Below are 21,380 nucleotides of genomic sequence, written 5' to 3'. Positions count from 1 at the left end.
TCAGGAGTAGAATGTACAACATAGAGTATACGGTGCAGGGGTCAGGAGTAGAATGTACAACATAGAGTATACGGTGCAGGGGTCAGGAGTAGAATGTACAACATAGAGTATACGGTGCAGGGGTCAGGAGTAGAATGTACAACATAGAGTATACGGTGCAGGGGTCAGGAGTAGAATGTACAACATAGAGTATACGGTGCAGGGGTCAGGAGTAGAATGTACAACATAGAGTATACGGTGCAGGGGTCAGGAGTAGAATGTACAACATAGAGTATACAGTGCAGGGGTCAGGAGTAGAATGTACAACATAGAGTATACGGTGCAGGGGTCAGGAGTAGAATGTGCTTGTGTAGATATACACAAGTGATTTTTATGGGGAGAGTCTTTCACAAACTTATACCAGTGAACGGGTTCTATTCCAGGGCGATAGATCACCTTCCCCAGGAACTGGGCACTGCCAGGAGACAGTCCAACAAACTGCTCCAAATTACATCCAGAAGCATCCCGGAACCCCCATTCTTCTGAGGGACACCAGAGGGGAGAATTTTCTAAACCTCAGAGGAGATGTATGCACTCACCGGCCACTTTATTAGGTACACCTGTTCAATTGCTTGGTAATACATATTGCTAATCAGCCAATCACATGGCAGCAACTCTCAATGCATTAGGCATCTAGATGTGCTGAAGACGACTTGCTGAAGTTCAAACCGAGCATCAGAACGGGGAAGAAAGGGGAATTAAGTGACTGTGAACGTGGCATGGTTGTTGGTGCCAGACAGGCTGGTCTGAGTATTTCAGATGTGATTTTCATGTATAACCAAAAAAGAGAAAATATCCAGTGAGCGGCAGTTGTGTGGAGGAAAATGCCTTGTTGATGTCAGAGGTCAGAGGAGAATGGTCAGAGATCAGAGGAGAATGGTCAGAGGTCAAAGGAGAATGGTCAGAGGTCAAAGGAGAATGGTCAGAGGTCAAAGGAGAATGGTCAGAGGTCAAAGGAGAATGGTCAGAGGTCAAAGGAGAATGGTCAGAGGTCAAAGGAGAATGGTCAGAGGTCAAAGGAGAATGGTCAGAGGTCAAAGGAGAATGGTCAGAGATCAGAGGAGAATGGGCAGAGATCAGAGGAGAATGGTCAGAGATCAGAGGAGAGAATGGTCAGAGGTCAGAGGAGAATGGGAAGAGATCAGAGGAGAATGGTCAGAGATCAGAGGAGAATGGTCAGAGGTCAGAGGAGAATGGTCAGAGATCAGAGGAGAATGGTCAGAGATCAGAGGAGAATGGTCAGAGGTCAGAGGAGAATGGTCAGAGATCAGAGGAGAATGGTCAGAGATCAGAGGAGAATGGTCAGAGGTCAGAGGAGAATGGTCAGAGATCAGAGGAGAATGGTCAGAGATCAGAGGAGAATGGTCAGAGGTCAGAGGAGAATGGTCAGAGATCAGAGGAGAATGGTCAGAGATCAGAGGAGAATGGTCAGAGGTCAGAGGAGAATGGTCAGAGGTCAGAGGAGAATGGTCAGAGATCAGAGGAGAATGGTCAGAGATCAGAGGAGAATGGTCAGAGGTCAGAGGAGAATGGTCAGAGGTCAGAGGAGAATGGTCAGAGATCAGAGGAGAATGGTCAGAGATCAGAGGAGAATGGTCAGAGGTCAGAGGAGAATGGTCAGACTGATTTGAGATGATAGAAAGGCAACAGTAACTCAAATAACCCCTTGTTACACCCGAGGTCTGCAGAATACCATCTCTGAACGCACAACACATCCAACCTTGAAGCAGATGGGCTACAGCAGCAGAAGACCACAGCGGGTGCCACTCCTGTCGGCTAAGAACAGGAAACGGAGGCTACAATTCGCACAGGCTCACCAAAATTGGACCATGGAAGATTGGGAAAGCATTGCCTGGTCTGATGCGTCTCGATTTCAGCTGCAACATTCAGATGGTCGGGTCAGAATTTGGTGTAAACAACACGAAAGCATGGTTGGAGGCTGGTGGTGGTGATGGTGTAATAGTGAGGGGGATAGTTGGCACACTTTGGGCTCGTGATGCTATCATGTCAATATGGACCAAAATCTCTGAGGAAAGTTTCCAGCACCTTGTTGAATCTATGAAGAATGAAGGCAGTTCTGAAGGCAAAGGTGGTGCAGCCCGGTGCTAGCAAGGTGTACCTAATAAAGTGGCCATGTGAGTGTATATTTCCATTGACTCCTTACCCTAATCTCCCATTCTTCAGTCTTTCCAGGGGCCAGGCCATTAAGGTTCATGTTGCTGATGCATCACTCTCACAGCTAGATGCTCCTCTTTATCCCTTCACTCTCTCAGGTTGTCTTCAAGGCATGGTAAGAAAACAATGAATCCACCGTGTGTGTGTGATGCAAAAAAGATCAGTTTAAACTGAGTTGTTCCTTACATCAGGAGCGCGCTTCCCCCCGTTCTTGTTCTGCAGCTTCCATTAAGGCACGACAGAGCAATACATTCACATCGCAGCATGAATAATGTTAATATTACAATTCCCATTTCTAGCTAGACAGTGCAAAGATGTCCTCTGTGGAGACCATGTGTCCTTCTAGTGCGGTGTAGTCAGCTCTCCGCAGTCCTCTATGGCAGACAATAGGATGGAGAACAAAGCTCCGACTGTTCTGCAGGGTGGCCTTGTCTGACCTTCTTCTACCTAGGCAGAACTTCTCCTCCCTCTGAAGCATCATGTATCTGTATTGTCAGTGCCTAGCCCACAGAGCAGAACTATGGCAGCCATTTTGGAGTAGTCTGAAATTCGTTGGGTTCCATTGCTGATAAACTGTTCGGGAAGAAATGGGCCCTTAGCTGCTGAAAGATAGTTTGTGCAAAATAAAAGGTCAATACTGCCATATATCAGCTGAAGAGTAAAATACAATGCTTCGGGACATCCTAAAACATTTAATGTGAAAATGGCTTAATGTAGCTTAAAGGGGTTCTAAACCCTCCGGTTGTTTTTGCCTATATCTACTGCTAGCATGCGGTAGCTATAGGCAAGAAGTGTAAAAAAAAACAAAAAACACTTAAAATCATTTTAAACTTACCTCGTTATCGTGGCTCGCTCACGCGCCGAGAATCAGGAACTGCTCGTACGGTCGCAAAGGATCTTGGGGAGGGCGCATGCGCAGTTCCGATTCTCGGCCGGGAGACGAGGAGAGACGCAAGGCAAGTCTATGGACGCGTGCACCCGCCTGCAGACACCTCTGGATCGGAGAGACAGAGCAGTCAGCGCTGGATCGGAGTGACGTCACACCGCTGGAGGGACAGATGAAAACATCCGGAAAGAAGAGGAAGACCAGAATAAGAGACATCATTTAAGGTAAGTGCTAACATTTACATGGGGGGAGGTGAAAACATTTTTTTGCCTTTAATATCACTTTAATGTACCATAATGTGCCTAAAACTCAATCAATTGCCTTAATAACTTTTGGTATGTTTTATCAAATTACCCCAAATCTTCTGAATATGCTGGCATCGATAGAGTCGTGTAGTATGGTAAGTTTGGGGGAAATTGGTTAACATCTAAATTGTATTTTGTACGTTAAGCCACATTAAGCTCCCCAAAAAACAAGCTTAATGTCACTAATTTGCCTTGTGGGTAACTAAAATCCATGAAACTTCCAGGATAGGTTTGGGAAGCTGAGCACTTGGGTTGTGCAAAGTTTCAAGGCAATTGATTGAGTTTTAGGCACATTATGGTACATTAAGCCATTTTCACATTAAATGTTTTAGGATATCCCAATGCTTCTTATTGCGCAACTACACAGAAGGTAGCACCGTTAATGTGTGATGTGTTACACGTGTGACCATTATGCTTTATATCCTGGGATCGTTGTCATTGCTACAACACACTACCCCTGACCTTAACCCTAGAGAGGACAAACAGCCGAAAATCCCATAAAGGTCCCTTCCCTTCCCTATGTTTTCCTGCTGGCAATGCCACATAAAAGATGTACAATATGGGTCCTTCAGTAATGCTGGTTTTGCAGAAACAGATGAAACTGGTGTGAGATGTTTGACATTCATTAGTTAAAATGAACTAAAGAGGACCTGTTTCTGAGCTGGCTTGTAGGTTTGACCAGTGACCTATTCTAGTGCCGCAATAGGCTGTGGCGATGTTTGTTGGTGATTGACTTTGCCTTGGCATCCATGTGCCCACTATATTCTCCTCAGCTTTGTAGTTCTGGATTCCGCACAGAAACGTGTATTAGAGGCATAAATTCTGGTGAACCTCCATTAGGTCTTGATGAACGCAGTGTACGAATCAGGTCTCCAGTCCACTTCCAATCACATATCAGCAATTAGGAAGAACTTCACGCGGCTCTGATCGCTGTAATTATTCGCTAACAGCCGGGAGAGGGAGTCGTGTTGGCAGCCAGATTGCAGATATTGCATCTAAACGGTGGCACTTTGCAGATTATGTATTTCACTGATAAGAAGCCTTTCTGCAATAAAAAGAGAATCGCTAATGGCTGGAACAATCCTATTTGTATCTACATAAAGCTTAACGTTTCTATGTATCACCCTCCAGACCCCAGAAATTCTTTGACTGCATGTTCACCCCAGCCGCATCACCTTGTCCAGCCAATCACGTGTACCTAGAGGGGTGAGGGGAAGGATGTAGAGGGTGGGGAAATAACACGCTGAGAAAGTCAGTGTTCATAAATGTCCACCAGGTCTATACATACACCTGAAGTGAATCCTTCTTATGTACTATGCTTCTGGCACCTTGGTTCTCAACTGGTGGGCTGTGACCCAGACGTGGGTCGCGACCCCATGTTCAGTGGGTCGGTGCGTGCCTTCCTCAGTCACCCCCTTTTGCAGCACTGCCAGTTCTTAAACCATTCAAAATATGCTGCCCGGTGCAGAGTGTGAGCTTGAATGGGCTGGGGCTATGGCCGTGGGGGAGCGTCATCCATGCATAGAGCTCCCTCACGTGTCCTGTGGAGGTGCCTGGACAGGAGTGACGTCACATTCTGGCTCCCGGCACCACTACAGGGCACACAAAGGGAGCTGTACAAGCAATGCCCATATGGATAGAGCTCTGTCACAGCACAGCAGCCCACACTGGACCCCGGGCTGAGGATCCACTCCAGTTCTGGTAAGGTATGGAGACTGGGTGGATCTTTTAAAAGGCACCCCAAACGCACCTCCCACCCACAGTTCGATTGCCCGCATCGGAACACATGGAACTGCAATGCTGTGCGTTCCATCGCAGTGGGACTTTGGTCGCGACTTAATGAACAAGGACACATGTGGGTCCTCAGGCTCCACAGGTTGAGAACCGCTGTTCTAGCAGGACTGCACGGGTCCTATGACCGTCATTATGAAAATGTGCAAACGGTGTGCCGCAGGTTTGTCTGTAGGGATGGGGTTTGGCACCTTCCCATGTTGCTCACAAGAGTAGAACCTGGTTATGGCTTGTCTGCTGTCCACTCTAGGTAACACAGTTAATAAAATGGAATTTTAAAAACACAGCACTATTCCCCCTTATTCAAAGTTACGTGCCTCAGTATATTCACATTCATCTGGTACACTCATTTAAAAACGTTTCATCAGTTGTTTACATGAACAATTTCCTACATAGTTACATAGTATTTGAGGTTGAATAAAGACATTAGTCCATCAAGTCCAACCTATTAGGATCTCATTCTAGGAGTACCTGTACCCCTGTATATTACCTGTACCCCTGTATATTACCTGTACCCCTGTATATTACCCGTACCCCTGTATATTACCTGTACCCCTGTATGTTACCTGTTCTTTTTATAGTGTTTACCCAAGAGTCTTCACAGAGGTGACCTTCTCGAAGGATGCTGTCCTAGACCTGAAGACTGGAAATGCTCTTAGTGACTTGTCCCCAGGGCCGGATTTCCCGCAAGGCCAACCGAGTCCCGGCCTCGGGGCAGCAGGGGCGTGGATATCCCATCTCCCGACGCCCGGGACATGCAGTTCAGGTGCCGAGTGGGTGGTTGTTTTCTTCATTCAGCCCTGCTTTGGGCAAGCAAGGCTACATGTACAGCGGGGAAGCCGATGCTTGTTTTGTATGTGTGATCTCGCCGAGGTCGCCAAGATCACTTGTATGCAACCTTCATACGGGGCACATTGAGGAACCTGGCATTGGGGCAGCAGAGAGAGTAAATCCAACCCTACCTGTCCCAGTAGGCCATGCTGACTCCACAGATGTCCAGAAGCATACCAAAACTATCCAAACTCAACCAGAACCTGTCCACAATGCTAAGCCAACCTCTCCCTTACAAGCGGGTCTCAGACTACACAATAAGACAATTTGATTGAGTGATCATATTTTTGACTCGTATTAGAAATTCCAAAGCACCTGAATACATAAAATGGTTTCAATCAGCTACAATCTCTATTGCCTTTGCTAGTGTGGTGGAGAAATCGAACGCCTTCCTCCAAAATTGCTGTGATTTTCTCTATTTTCAATCAATTTGTACTAACCTGTATGGAAGTTGTTGATTTTATAACACAGTTTGATCAACTGAATTCAGGTGTTGAATCGGACTTGTGGGTAATAGATTGCTTGCTTTCAGGTAACTGTTTTCAATCGTATGTTTGTTTGCCAGTTGCCTGAAAGTTGCGGCGTGTAGACAATTCTGAGTATTTACTTATTTATCGGTGGTGGGAAGATTCTATTATTTGTAGGCGGTACAAGATGTCCAATAGAGGTAATTCAGTACCCCTGCCCGCAGACCCCCACAACCACCAGCCAGGGATGTGGGGAAGGGGCCCTTGTCCTCATCCGCATGGCGTCTCCCCCTTTTTTTTAATATTCTGTTTTTGACAACTTGATGGCATTTGGTCCGCTTTGGTGGACCATTCTCTCCGCTTCCACTGCCTTCGGCTCTTTAGTGAATAACCCCCCTCAGTAATTCTTATGTAAAGTACTATGAAATGGCATAGACTGTGGGGTGGAATTTTGAAGTCACAGGTGTGGGGTGGAATTGGGGTTCTTATTTTATATTCAATAATAATAGACACAGATTTCTTAAAGCCATAGCGATATATATATAAAAGTACCAAATTATTTCTGTATGTCTCCCTCACTCCATCATCAATTGTCTATACATGTCATACGTATTCACACATCACACCGCCATCAATACAGAATGTCTTTGTGTTTCCATGGGGTGAGGGTGATATCTCGCCCCTTTTTGCAGGTGTCAATTACCCGCTTCTTCAGGATTCCATTAGAGGTGACTCTACAAATAGTGAAATCTGTATATATATATATATATATATCTCTTACATCAATCATAGTAACATAATAATGAGTACGATGATTTGTACATACTGAATTCGATTATTCACCTTTGCAGGAGCAGAACACCAAGTGCCATTTATGGGGACCCTTCCAGTGAATTGGGCTCCAGCTCTGGGGTTATATTTAAAGCCCAGTTGATCCCTCTGTAAGAATGACTGTAATGCAGTCAGACTGTGTGCTGCAGCAAGGGTTAAAACTCCCTATACACCTTGGAAAGTCGGAGCGCTGCTCTCGCACACAAACATGACCCAGGTCTCTAGCAGTCCTACACACCGTCCTGAACACTGCTCCAATCAACTGCAATCTATCTCTATGAGCAGCTGTTGACTGGAGCAGTGTGCAGGAGGCGTTGCATGCCAGGCAGCTGGAGACACTGACCACTGTTTTGTGTGATGGGATCTTCATTAGGACATAATTGCCCAAACTGACTAAAATGAAAAGTGCAAACATTTTCATTCAATGGTTAACCATTGTCTCCACCCATGAGGGACCTTCAATGCTACTTAGGGCATTTAGCCCAACCTCCTGGCCATTGTCTCTGCCCACTAGGGACCTTCACTGCTTCTCTGGACATTTAGCCCAACCTCCTGGCCATTGTCTCCGCCCACTAGGGACCATCACGGCTTCTCTGGACATTTAGCCCAACCTCCTGGCCATTGTCTCCGCCCACTAGGGACCATCACGGCTTCTCTGGACATTTAACCCAACCTCCTGGCCATTGTCTCTGCCCACTAGGGACCATCACGGCTTCTCTGGGCATTTAAGCCAACCTCCTGCCCATTGTCTCCACCCACTAGGGACCTTCACTGCTTGTCTTGGCATTTAACCCAACCTCCTAGACATCATCTCTGCCCGCTAGGGGGCCTTCACTGCTTCTCTGGGCATTTAACCCAACCCCCTGGCCATTGTCTCCGCCCACTAGGGACCATTACGGCTTCTCTGGGCATTTAACCCAACCTCCTGGACATCATCTCTGCCCACTAGGGGACCTTCACTGCTTCTCTGGGCATTTAACCCAACCCCCTGGCCATTGTCTCCGCCCACTAGGGACCATTACGGCTTCTCTGGGCATTTAACCCAACCTCCTGGACATCATCTCTGCCCACTAGGGGACCTTCACTGCTTCTCTGGGCCTTTAACCCAACCCCCTGGCCATTGTCTCCGCCCACTAGGGACCTTCACTGCTTCTCTGGGCATTTAACCCAACCCCCTGGCCATTGTCTCCGCCCACTAGGGACCTTCACTGCTTCTCTGGGCATTTAACCCAACCTCCTGGCCATTGTCTCTGTCCACTAGGGACATTACTGCCTCTGCATGATTTATGGTCTGAGGTTGGTTGCTGGGACTCCATGAGATGGATCCTTCCCAAGGGTGGGGGTGTCCGTATACAGTATATAGAGGCAATATCAGGCAGTGCATATATGGGGGTGTTGGTATACAGAGGGGATGTCTGGGTATATAAGGGGTGTCAGTATATAGAGGGGATGTCATGCAGTGTATATAAAGGGATGTTGGTATACAGAGGGGGTGTCTGGGTATATAATTGGTGTGAGTATATAGAGGGGATGTCATGCAGTGTATATATGGGGGTGTTGGTATACAGAGGTGTGTCTGGGTATATAAGGGGTGTGAGTATATAGAGGGGATGTCACGTAGTGTATATATAGGGGTGTCAGTAAATAGAGGGGACGTCTGTCAGTGTATATTGGGGGTGTCAGGGTATATAAGGGGGTATTGGTATACAGAGGGGACCAGGATATATATTTACATATATATATAAATTCGTTATATAGAAGGGATGTCGGGCAGGGCATATATAGTGGATTCGGTATATAGAAGGGATGTCGGGCAGGGTATATATAGTGGATTCGGTATATAGAAGGGATGTCGGGCAGGGTATATATAGTGGATTCGGTATACAGAAGGGATGTCGGGCAGGGTATATATAGTGGATTCGGTATATAGAATGGATGTCAGGCAGGGTATATATAGTGGATTCGGTATATAGAAGGGATGTCGGGCAGGGTATATATAGTGGATTCGGTATATAGAATGGATGTCAGGCAGGGTATATATAGTGGATTCGGTATATAGAAGGGATGTCGGGCAGGGTATATATAGTGGATTCGGTATATAGAATGGATGTCAGGCAGGGTATAGTGGATTCGGTATATAGAAGGGATGTCGGGCAGGGTATATATAGTGGATTCGGTATATAGAATGGATGTCAGGCAGGGTATAGTGGATTCGGTATGTATGCGGATTTGTTATGTAAAAGAGAAGTCAAGCAGTATATATATTTCTCTGGGCATTTAACCCAACCCCCTGGCCATTGTCTCCGCCCACTAGGGACCTTCACTGCTTCTCTGGGCATTTAACCCAACCCCCTGGCCATTGTCTCCGCCCACTAGGGACCTTCACTGCTTCTCTGGGCATTTAACCCAACCTCCTGGCCATTGTCTCTGTCCACTAGGGACATTACTGCCTCTGCATGATTTATGGTCTGAGGTTGGTTGCTGGGACTCCATGAGATGGATCCTTCCCAAGGGTGGGGGTGTCCGTATACAGTATATAGAGGCAATATCAGGCAGTGCATATATGGGGGTGTTGGTATACAGAGGGGATGTCTGGGTATATAAGGGGTGTCAGTATATAGAGGGGATGTCATGCAGTGTATATAAAGGGATGTTGGTATACAGAGGGGGTGTCTGGGTATATAATTGGTGTGAGTATATAGAGGGGATGTCATGCAGTGTATATATGGGGGTGTTGGTATACAGAGGTGTGTCTGGGTATATAAGGGGTGTGAGTATATAGAGGGGATGTCACGTAGTGTATATATAGGGGTGTCAGTAAATAGAGGGGACGTCTGTCAGTGTATATTGGGGGTGTCAGGGTATATAAGGGGGTATTGGTATACAGAGGGGACCAGGATATATATTTACATATATATATAAATTCGTTATATAGAAGGGATGTCGGGCAGGGCATATATAGTGGATTCGGTATATAGAAGGGATGTCGGGCAGGGTATATATAGTGGATTCGGTATATAGAAGGGATGTCGGGCAGGGTATATATAGTGGATTCGGTATACAGAAGGGATGTCGGGCAGGGTATATATAGTGGATTCGGTATATAGAATGGATGTCAGGCAGGGTATATATAGTGGATTCGGTATATAGAAGGGATGTCGGGCAGGGTATATATAGTGGATTCGGTATATAGAATGGATGTCAGGCAGGGTATATATAGTGGATTCGGTATATAGAAGGGATGTCGGGCAGGGTATATATAGTGGATTCGGTATATAGAATGGATGTCAGGCAGGGTATAGTGGATTCGGTATATAGAAGGGATGTCGGGCAGGGTATATATAGTGGATTCGGTATATAGAATGGATGTCAGGCAGGGTATAGTGGATTCGGTATGTATGCGGATTTGTTATGTAAAAGAGAAGTCACGCAGTATATATATGTCGATGTATTCAGAGGGTGTCAGGCAGTGTATACATGAGGGTGTCCCCCTATCTGTGTACAGCCAATAGCAGAGTGCGGGGTAGGTAACTAGGGGGGGTTGGAGGGAGGAGGGTGAGCTGTGTGTGTGTCAGTGAATGTTGCGGGTGTCACACAGCCCGGAGCTGCCACCAACCACCACCATCATCATCATCTGCCCCCACTGCCGCTGTCACCATGCGGGGGGTCCCCGCTCACCTCTACCGAACCCTCCTGTGCTGGCTGACCGGACCGGCCCTGACCGTACTGCTCTCCGTACCAGGTAACAAACCCTCCAGGCTGCCATCAGCTGCTTCCGGGACGATCTACGTCCTTCCATCCTCCTCACCTCTCCATCATCCCTCCATCCTCCTCACCTGTCCATCATCCCTCCATCCTCCTCACCTGTCCATCATCCCTCCATCCTCCTCACCTGTCCATCATCCCTCCATCCTCACCTGTCCATCATCCCTCCATCCTCCTCACCTCTCCTTCATCCCTCCATCCTTCTCACCTCTCCATCAACCTTCCATCCTCCTCACCTCTCCATCATCCCTCCATCCTTCTCACCTCTCCATCAACCTTCCATCCTCCTCACCTCTCCATCATCCCTCCATCCTCCTCACCTGTCCATCATCCCTCCATCCTCCTCACCTGTCCATCATCCCTCCATCCTCCTCACCTGTCCATCATCCCTCCATTCTCACCTGTCCATCATCCCTCCATCCTCCTCACCTGTCTATCATCCCTCCATCCTCCTCACCTGTCCATCATCCCTCCATCCTCACCTGTCCATCATCCCTCCATCCTCCTCACCTCTCCTTCATCCCTCCATCCTTCTCACCTCTCCATCAACCCTCCATCCTCCTCACCTCTCCATCATCATTCCATCCTCTTCACCTGTCCATTATCCCTCCTTCCTCCTCACCTGGTCATCATCCCTCCATTTTTCTCACTTGCCAACATCCTCACCTGAGAAACATATCACTTCATCCCCATCTCCTCACTCATCTATTCTTTTCACCTCTCCATCATGCCTCCATCCTCCTCACCTGCCCATCATTCCTCCATTCTTCTCACCTGTACATCATCCCTCCATCTTCCTCACCTGTCCATCATCCCTCTATTCTCTTCGCCTGAGAAACACCCCCCTCCATCCCTTCTCTTCTTCTGTTTTCACCTGTCCATCATCCTTCCATCCTCCTCACCTGGCCATCATAAGCCCGTCTTCATCTCTCCTCTCTACATGTAAAATTCTGTGCATCACGCTGACTCCTCTACCTCTCTGCTCCCACCTGCACCCTTGTATTCTATCTCCCTGCTAAAAATTGCCCCATGCATCTGCCCCTTTGAAGCTTCTCTTACCACTTCAGTGCTGTCCATAACATTAACACTTTCATTGTCTCTTGGCTTTCTGACCCTTGCACTACCTCACGACACATGTTTTGGTCTTCATTAACCTTTGAATTGTCCCACTGTGCATTTAGCGATCCTTAATAACCCTTGAGCCTCCCTTTGGCACCTTTACCGGGTCTCTTTTATCCCTTGCGCTGCGCTTTAAGTTTATTTAGATGGCCCCGACCACCCCCATCCATAGATCCTCACTCACTCTTGCACTGTCCCCTCTGCTTCATCTACTGGTGCTTATTAACCCTTACACTGCCCCTTCTTATAGTTCTTATTAACGCTTGCACTGTGCCTGGCTCATCTATTGGTCTTATTAACCCTAACACTGCCCCCCTTGTACTCCTCATTAATCCCTGTATTTACTCTTGGCACATCTATTGGTCCTTATTAATCTTGATCAATCCTCATATTGCCCCATATTTTAACCTTTGCTCTGCGGTTTGTACGCCCCTCAGTTCTGATTCACCCTTGCACTGCTCTGCTGCAGTAAAATCAGATTTTGTCTTACTCCCTGGCACAGCTACCCACCCATCTGCGATAGATTGTCTCTGTAACTTACGGGTCACCTGTTCCTCTGTAAATGCCATCTGTGTCCATCTCTTCTTTATTGGATTCATTGGTGTGTACCATATCCCAATATTACTACCTTACTGCACCTTCTATGTTCCCTATCCTCCGTCCTGTCTCTGATCAGTGTTTGCGCCTTTCATCCTAAATGTCCCCTCTGCTTCTTCACTACCCCCCACCCCTTTTACTCCCTTGCTTTGTGCCCCATCTTCTCTGCTGTCTCGTCAACTGTTCCACAAACTCCCCTCATTTGTCTCCTCATCTCCTCCTCTGTTGCCTCTGTTCATTTTCTCCTGCACTGTTGCTCATATTCTTTGCTGCTTGTCATCTACGTGTCTGCTGTTCCCTCATCTCCCTCTCAGCCGACCTCTCACCTCTCCTTCTCCACTGTATCCTCATCCCTTCATCTGTTTCCCCCTTATCCTTCACTGCCTTCTCATTGCCTCCTCTTCCACCACCTCATATTCTCCTCTGTGGCCCCTAGTCACTTCTGCCGTCCCCTCGTCTCCTCTGCCGTCCCCTCGTCTCCTCTGCTGTCCCCTTGTCTCCTCTGCCATCCCCTCGTCTCCTCTGCTGTCCCCTTGTCTCCTCTGCTGTCCCCTCGTCTCCTCTGCTGTCCCCTCGTCTCCTCTGCTGTCCCCTCGTCTCCTCTGCTGTCCCCTTGTCTCCTCTGCTGCCCCCTCGTCTCCTCTGCTGTCCCCTCGTCTCCTCTGCTGTCCCCTCGTCTCCTCTGCTGTCCCCTTGTCTCCTCTGCTGCCCCTCGTCTCCTCTGCTGTCCCCTCGTCTCCTCTGCTGTCCCCTTGTCTCCTCTGCTGCCCCTCGTCTCCTCTGCTGTCCCCTCGTCTCCTCTATTTCCCTCAACTCCTTCTCTGTTGTCACTTCCCATCCTCCTTCTATGCCCCTCACATTTCTCCACTGTTCCTCATCTGTTCCCCTATTGCCCCTTTATCTCCCTTTGTTGCCCCCTCATTTCTTTCTTCTCTGTCCTGTCATCTATTGCTCCTCTTCTCCACCATTACCCCCTTATCTCATCCTCCTCTGTCCTCTCATCCTTTTCTCCACCGTCTCCTTAACTGCTCATATTTTGGGTCCTCATTGCTCCATCTTTGCTGTCCCCTCTCCTCCTCCTGTGTACCTTTTAATCTCCCCCTCCAATGTCTTCTCATCTCCTTCTCCACTATTGCCTCATCTCCTCCACCACTCCTATATCTCCTTCTCTGCTGTCCTCTGATTTCCGCTTGTGTTGCCCCCTCATCTCCCCTTCTGCCCCATCTCCTCTGTTCCCTCATCTCCTCCTCCCCTGAGGAGGTTTCTGTTTATCAACCTGACGGCCATTATGAGTTTGTATAATGAATGGTGGAGGTGAGGGGTCCAGATAAGGTCCAGTGTCCAGAGTCAATACAACTGATCTGTAGATGGTGGATATGCATTGTGTGCAATGGTTGGTCACTTTTTCTCAGTGGGAAGCGAAGGGCTGGCATGTGTTGGCTTTCCGCTCGTGTCTCATCTGTAATAGAATGAATTCGCTGGTTACATTTAGTCAATAACAGCCAATAGTCAGCTACTATGTAAACTCTTTTATATGACTAGATCCGTGTTCTGGACATAGAATCATACGATGGACACGTCAGGACTGTGCAGGGATGTCATGCAATAGATTTCAGGCTGCATTATGAACTGATTGTATGTTAATAGGAGGGTTCATATACTGCTATACAGGTGAAACTCGAATAATTAGAATATCGTGCAAAGTTCATTTATTTCACTAATGCAACTTAAAAGGTGAAACTAATATATGAGAGAGTCTTGCAAAGCAAGATAGTTCAAGCCGTGATTTGTCCTCATTGTGATGATTATGGCTTACAGCTCATGAAAACCCCAAGAACCCCAAATCCACAACCTCAAAAAAGTAGATTATTACATGCAATCAATAAAACACGGATTGTACATAGAACAATATCGGACCTCTGAAAAGTACAAGCATGCCTATGTACTCAGTACTTGGTTTGGGCCCCTTTTGCAGCAATTACTGCCATTACTTTTGCACGATATTCTAATTATTCGAGTTTCACCTGTATACTCTCATTATAATGTGTAAGGTATATATATATAGATCAGGATACGCTGTATATGACATGTGGGGGTAAATTCTTTCCTAATATACATATTATTCTATATTTTGGCTGGAATTTGCCCCGGGAAGGGAAGTTCTTCTTCAGATCAATGTGACCAGTAAAGTATGGAGGATCTTTGTGTATGGAGTCCAGATTGTATCTCTATTAGTGACTGATGACGGATCTTCTAGAGCCTTGGGTCTCAACTGGTGGGTCGCGACCCCATGTTCAGTGCGTCCTCCGCATGCCTTCCACTTTCCTCCTCTGCCTTACCCTAGCGCAGCACTGTCAGTTCTTGTGCCAAGCAGCCATTCAAAATATACTGCCCAGGCCGTTCATTTAAATAGTACCCCAAACACACTTCCCACCCACAGTTCGTACGCCCGCACCGGAACGCGCAGTACCCTAATGCCGTGTGTTCCATTGCAGTGCAGACATTGCAGACTTGGGTCGCAACTTAATGACCAAGGACAAATGTGGGTCCCGAGGTTACACAGGTTGAGAACCGCTGTTCTAGAGTCCTTCAAGCAGCACCATTTGTGGTCACCACTGTTAGATAAGCTCCGTGCTCCACCTTTGTGTATTAAAGGAGAAGTACGGGGTCAGGGCTTTTCCCCATAGTTCTCCTCAGGGTCGGGGGGACACAAACTAGCGTCCTCCCGTCACCCTAGGCTCAGTATATAGGGAGCTACAGCTCGCGGTATACTGAGACGCCGCAGCCGGAGCGGATCCCGACATTGACGTCGAGATCCGCCCAGCTGCGTGACTGACAGCTGGCTCTGCCTATCTAGAGGCAGAGCCAGTTGTACCCGGCCCCTCCCCCGTCCGTTCCACCAGTCAGCGCTGGCAGATCGGAGCGGGGAGAGGGGAATCCAGCCCCTCCCCTGTCACAGCAGAGAGCCGTGACAGGATCGAGAGGTGAGCGAACCTGGTATGCATTCGCTCACCTCCCGATCTACTGAGCCGACCTGTGACAGTCTCATTGTCACACGTCGGCTCCAACTATGAGGTGAGTGGAAATCACTTATCTCATAGTTCTCCTTTAAGCTGAGATTAACATTATTGGAGTTTTAAGGGGGGGGTCCTTGCCATCTCTGGGATTCCATAAAAATCATCCAAACCTATCGCTCTAATGATAGGACGAGGCCTTTCTGATGACGGACTCGACTTTCTGTTGAATTGTTATGTACATGTAATATTATATCACTACTGGGGCCGTTTTCATGTCACAGAGAATAGAAAGTTGTACACAGATGCCCGGGAGTGATGGGGGGGGGGAGCAGGAAGGGGCGTCCAGGAGAAATAAAACTTCTTTTTATGCTAATAATGGTAGTAAGTCGAGGTTCAGCGCGCCAAGTGTGCTCCACCACACTCTGTAATGGAGGACTAATGCGATACAGATGGACCACCGTCATTCGTTGGCAGAAGTTGTTTGTTTCTGGGCATTACTGGGTGAAGAATTGGCAGCTGGTCTGTAATTTGCAAATGGGATGTTGTAAGGGTGCAGGAGGTGACTGAAGTGTAATTTTCTTTCAGGTTTCAGGGTGACACTCTGAAGATTGACATAAGATAGGCAATAATTAGTATCTGGAAGAGAACCCGTGACCAGGCTATAGACTTTCAACGGTTTACAAATGCTCAACAGACAGCTATAAAACAAGCCCTCGCTGACCTCTGTAGCTGCCTGCATTGTGGAGTAACTCATCCTCAACGTTCGGCAGAAGCACTGAGGTCATTTCAGTCATTCTCTTGGCAGCTCAGCTCTGTTCCTCATCCAAGCAGATCATATCCCCCTACTTCCCCCACCCAGCAGTGACTCAACAGCTCAGCCCCCCTCACCTGCTCCCAGCAGTTTGGGTACATGTATCACCTCACCCAACAGTTCAGACCCCTCTGCTTCCCCCACCCAACAGTGACTCAACAGGTAAGATCCACCTGTTTCCTAGGCCCAGCAATAATTGAGCAGCTTAGCTCACCCTGCTCTCCCCCTCACTGCAGTGACCCAGCAGGTCAGCTCCCCCTGGTCCCCGCACCCAACAGTAAATCAGCAGCTCAGGCCCCCCCCCCCACCCCCCCAGCAAAAACCCAAGAGCTCAGCTCATCCTGCTCCCCATCCCAGCAGTGATTGTACCTGTAGATACAGAGGTCAGCGAGGGTGTTAAAGCTCATGTACCGCCCGTTAAGAATATGTAAATACCTGAAAGTCTATTACACATGTAACGCTCACCCCCGAAGGAGCCGACCTGACACCACAATAGGGCTACACACATCTACAGGTTCACATTAAGGAAGCGCTCTGTGTTTTGTGTGTATTTACCTCACGTGGGCTTTTCCTTCTACCACCTGCGAGAGGAGAGAAGTTGATGAGTAAAAACCAAAATGTGGTCCCGTAGCCTCAATTCCAAAATCATTCCAGACGTATAACATCTCCTAAAACGTGTGCCTGGCTGTGGTGGGTATTGATGGGTGAGGGGCAGGGCAGTGCGTCAGAACTATTGTCTTCTCCTCACCATGAAGCTCAGTACCTAAGAACCTAAGTATTACATCTCATATTTTCACATTTTGCCTTTCTGGACTTGAACCCTATCTGTGGGACTCCAAGGGGGTCATTAGGAGGTTCCCCTATTGGGGCGAATTCTTTTACTACAAATACATTGTTTAAATGTTCTTTTTAACAAATTGTCTTGACGCACCAATAATTTTTTTAATTTGATATATAATCATCTTTTGATGTGATGTTTACTGGATTTGTCACTCTGCTGGCCAACACAAACCCTTATTTTTCCTTCTTTGCTATATCATTACCAAATTAATTAGGGGTTGGCTCCCAGAGATTTGGTGATCTGTGCACCTCAAACCAATTTTGCTTATGAAGTTCAGTAGATGTCAGAATTGGAGGAGCCGCTCCCGTGTTTGACTTCTCCTCAACTGTCTTCTTATGCGGGCGAGGCCAAATCTGAGCCTTGAACATTCCCCATAAATGACCTGACAGCGTATGGCCCACTTGGTGCTGGTCAGCCCGGCACACCTCGGTGGACTGATGGCCCCGCATTCATTGGAGGTATTCACACTTGGACCATGGAAATGCCGCATCACCTTATGGATGTGACTGCGGCACTGTTTTATATACATTTCTATTGTATCTTGTCAGCCGTGTAACTATGTACATACAATGGGGGTTCTGGGCAATGAAGGGGTGCTGCTGACAAGACGCACCAGTTTTCGAAGGTTGTCGCCTGGAAGGCCTTTGTACAGTAGAGTCTGGTGAAGATAACGTTCCATGGAAGTCAATCAGCCTTCTGCCCTCCACAAGGGTTGGTGGTGGCCCTCTTATTAGGGCTGGGCAGCATAGGTGGACACATTGGTCCTCCAGTCACAGAAGCAACAGGTCCAGGAGTATTGAGTCATTTATGAATAATTTATTTATTTTCTCTTACCTAACTGGTAACTGGCATTTTTTGCCGCCCCCCTTGAAAGTGCCGCCCTAGGCAAATGCCTAGTTTGCCTTGCAGTAGATACACCCCTGTCTCTTATGGTGGGAAGATGGCAAAGCTCATCCGGCATAACAGCGACTTCTGCTATATCCGCGTGCAGGTGGGAAGAGTCTCTGAAGTGAGGAATTGATGTTGAGAAGCTGTCAGTATAATGAACGGGGTGTTGTTCAATGTGACTGTGCAGATGGTGAGCCTTCATACACGGCTCCTAATGCTGGCAGAGACGAGGTTTAAGTGTGAAAGTCCCCATAGGATCATATGCTTTTTCTTTTTTATATTAAGAGATTTAATGTAATTAGCAGACATCTGCCTGACTGTAGATGAAGTCACCACATTCCTCAGACTGCAAAGCAGCATATGTATAGAGGAAGGCGGCACAGATCCAGCAGTGACAGATCAGCCACACAAAACTTTCTGATTTGCAAAAAAAAAGAGAGCGCCGCATATCAGTGAAGTATCACCACTGACCACACCCCCAACCGGTGACTGCCCGGCCGGACATTGGCTATGTGATCGGTGTGGCCATCCATGCTGCAGGGGTTGCCACATCCATTATGTGGTGAGTAGTGAGAGGAGAGAACTTTTGTTTGAGTTTATTTTTTCATTTTATGTGACTGACAGAAGTGCGTCCGATGAGTGGCTGGGAAGTGCGTCCAATGAGTAGCCGGGAAGTGCGTCCGATGAGTAGCCGGGAAGTGTGTCCGATGAGTAGCTGGGAAGTGCGTCCGATGAGTGGCTGGGAAGTGCGTCCGATGAGTGGCTGGGAAGTGCGTCCGATGAGTAGCTGGGAAGTGTGTCCAACGAGTAGCCGGGAAGTGCGTTGGATGAGTAGCCGGGAAGTGTGTCCGATGAGTGGCTGGGAAGTGCGTCTGATGAGTAGCTGGGAAGTGTGTCCAACGAGTAGCCGGGAAGTGCGTTGGATGAGTAGCCGGGAAGTGTGTCCGATGAGTGGCTGGGAAGTGCGTCCGATGAGTGGCTGGGAAGTTATGTCATAGAAGCCAGGAATGTGACCACTAATTAGACAGGAAGTGCGGTCATGGAATAGACAGGAAGTGCGGTCATGGAATAGACAGGAAGTGCGGTCATGGAATAGGCAGGAAGTGCGGTCATGGAATAGACAGGAAGTGCGGTCATGGAATAGACAGGAAGTGCGGTCATGGAATAGACAGGAAGTGCGGTCATGGAATAGACAGGAAGTGCAGTCATGGAATAGACAGGAAGTGCAGTCATGGATTCTTTTGCTAGCTATCAAAAAAAAACCAATAACACTTGAAAGTAACACATTATGAGAAGCAAATGGCTGTTCTGTACAGTGTGGCCCTACTCTAATCTATGAGAGTACCAACGCTGGGGCTGATCTAGAACTCCTGTGTGTATACAGGACAAACAACTGAAATAACATCCATGGAGTCAGTTTATGAATTTGGATCTTCGGATTTGCAGTGTTGAATGGCAGAACGATGCGGTTTGTGGTCTCCTGGTGAATGTTTGGCTCCCCTGGGACACTCGCGTCTCTGGTGTCAGTAGAAAAGATCTGCTGAGTGACTCGTCTTCTCTGTAGGACCGCCGGCTCGGTGACACGTAGGGCTCGGTGACACGTAGGGCTCGGTGACACGTAGGGCTCGGTGACACGTAGGGCTCGGTGACACGTAGGGCTCGGTGGGCTCTCATGGCTGTCAGTAATTGCAGGGAACGTACACGAAGACAAAGTCTCTGACAGGCACTGAGAAGGATCTTGTAGCTGTCACGTGGAGGGACGCGGATGACCATTTCCAGCCTGTCAGAGACTCGGGATTTAATGAAAACAAGAAATTCCTTTCTGGAGGCCGATGACACGAGGCGGGTGAAATGCTGGAACTCCTCGGGTCACCCGGAAAATAAAGCAATCCCTGAATGGCGGCTCTGTGTCTGTCATATGAGATGGTGGCCCCCAATTCATGGCAGCCCATTGTTCACCTCACCCCCGGCCCTGGACCACAAATCGGCTGCAGCAGAGAAAAGGCTGATGGTGATATTCAGCTTCAGCCTCTCGGCTAACAGGCCAGCCGTGTGTCCCAGACCACAGCCAGAGGCCCAAGGATTTCATCTGTGCAAAGAGGGGGCAGGGGCATCCCTACACCCCTCACCATCAAATAGTGACATGGAGGGGGATACCTACACCCCTCACCATCAAATTACAGAGTGGCATGGAAGGCAGAGGGGCATCCCCACACTCCTCACCATCAAATAATAGTGACATGGAGTGGGATGTCTACACTCCTCGCTATCAGATTATAGAGTGACATGGAGGGGGATCCCTACACCCCTTACCATCAAATAGTGACCTGGAGGGGGATCCCTACACCCCTCACCATCAAATAGTGACCTGGAGGGGGATCCCTACACCCCCCACCATGAAATTACAGAGTGGCATGGAAGGCAGAGAGAGATATGTATACCTCTCACCATCCGATTACAGAGTAGCATGGAGGACGGAGGGGGATCCATTCACCCCCCCACCCCCCCCCACCCTGTGTAGCGTTGGATTATTGGAGAGCTCAGATAATAATGAAGGGGGTGTTTGCAGTATAATACACCAAATGGAGCCCAATATCCGTGTCCCGGAGGTTGCTAAGCCTTTTCTGGCAATGCCGGGACCAGACTATTTCCAGGTTCATTCGTTCATAAGTCTCGGTACTGAAACACCTGATCGGCATAGACTGGTCATTGACCAGAGCCAGCCAGGCATTGAGCATTTTCAGAGGGCAGACGGCGGCGACATTCGGCATTTTGCTCCCGGCGTAATCCCTACTGCTAAGTTTTCCAGTTCTGGGTTTTAGCTCGCCTTGACTTACAAATGGATTATACAGTTCGGTGAAGTGCCGACTTGTTTCATCTCTGGCGTTTGATTGTGCGCCCCCGCAGCCAGAGCCGGTGACATTATTTCCTCCTGTGGGGGGTAAAGGGGGGCAGATTGAGCCGTCACATTGTAACAGGTTAGGAAGATGTTGGAGATGTTGGCATGTGCGGCCTTC

General features: G+C 48.1%; 1 long non-coding RNA gene across 1 annotated transcript in view; it reads right to left on the bottom strand.

Annotated features, from left to right (window-relative positions):
• Window positions 1-585: 585 nt before the first annotated feature.
• LOC108795813 overlaps window positions 586-21,380 on the bottom strand; it is a 26,666-nt gene continuing 5,871 nt past the window's right edge. Inside the window, exons 2-3 of the long non-coding RNA XR_001941769.1 lie at window positions 15,230-15,232; window positions 586-745 (exon numbers count right to left, since the gene is read on the bottom strand). This is a non-coding gene — a long non-coding RNA (uncharacterized LOC108795813). The remainder of the gene's footprint in view (window positions 746-15,229; window positions 15,233-21,380) is intronic.

Source organism: Nanorana parkeri, unplaced genomic scaffold (genome assembly GCF_000935625.1).
Source record: "Nanorana parkeri isolate BGI_ZX_2015 unplaced genomic scaffold, ASM93562v1 scaffold1009, whole genome shotgun sequence".
Classification (NCBI taxonomy): domain Eukaryota; kingdom Metazoa; phylum Chordata; class Amphibia; order Anura; family Dicroglossidae; genus Nanorana; species Nanorana parkeri.
The sequence above is the reverse complement of the archived record's forward strand: the minus strand, read 5'-3'. Positions and strand labels throughout refer to the sequence as shown.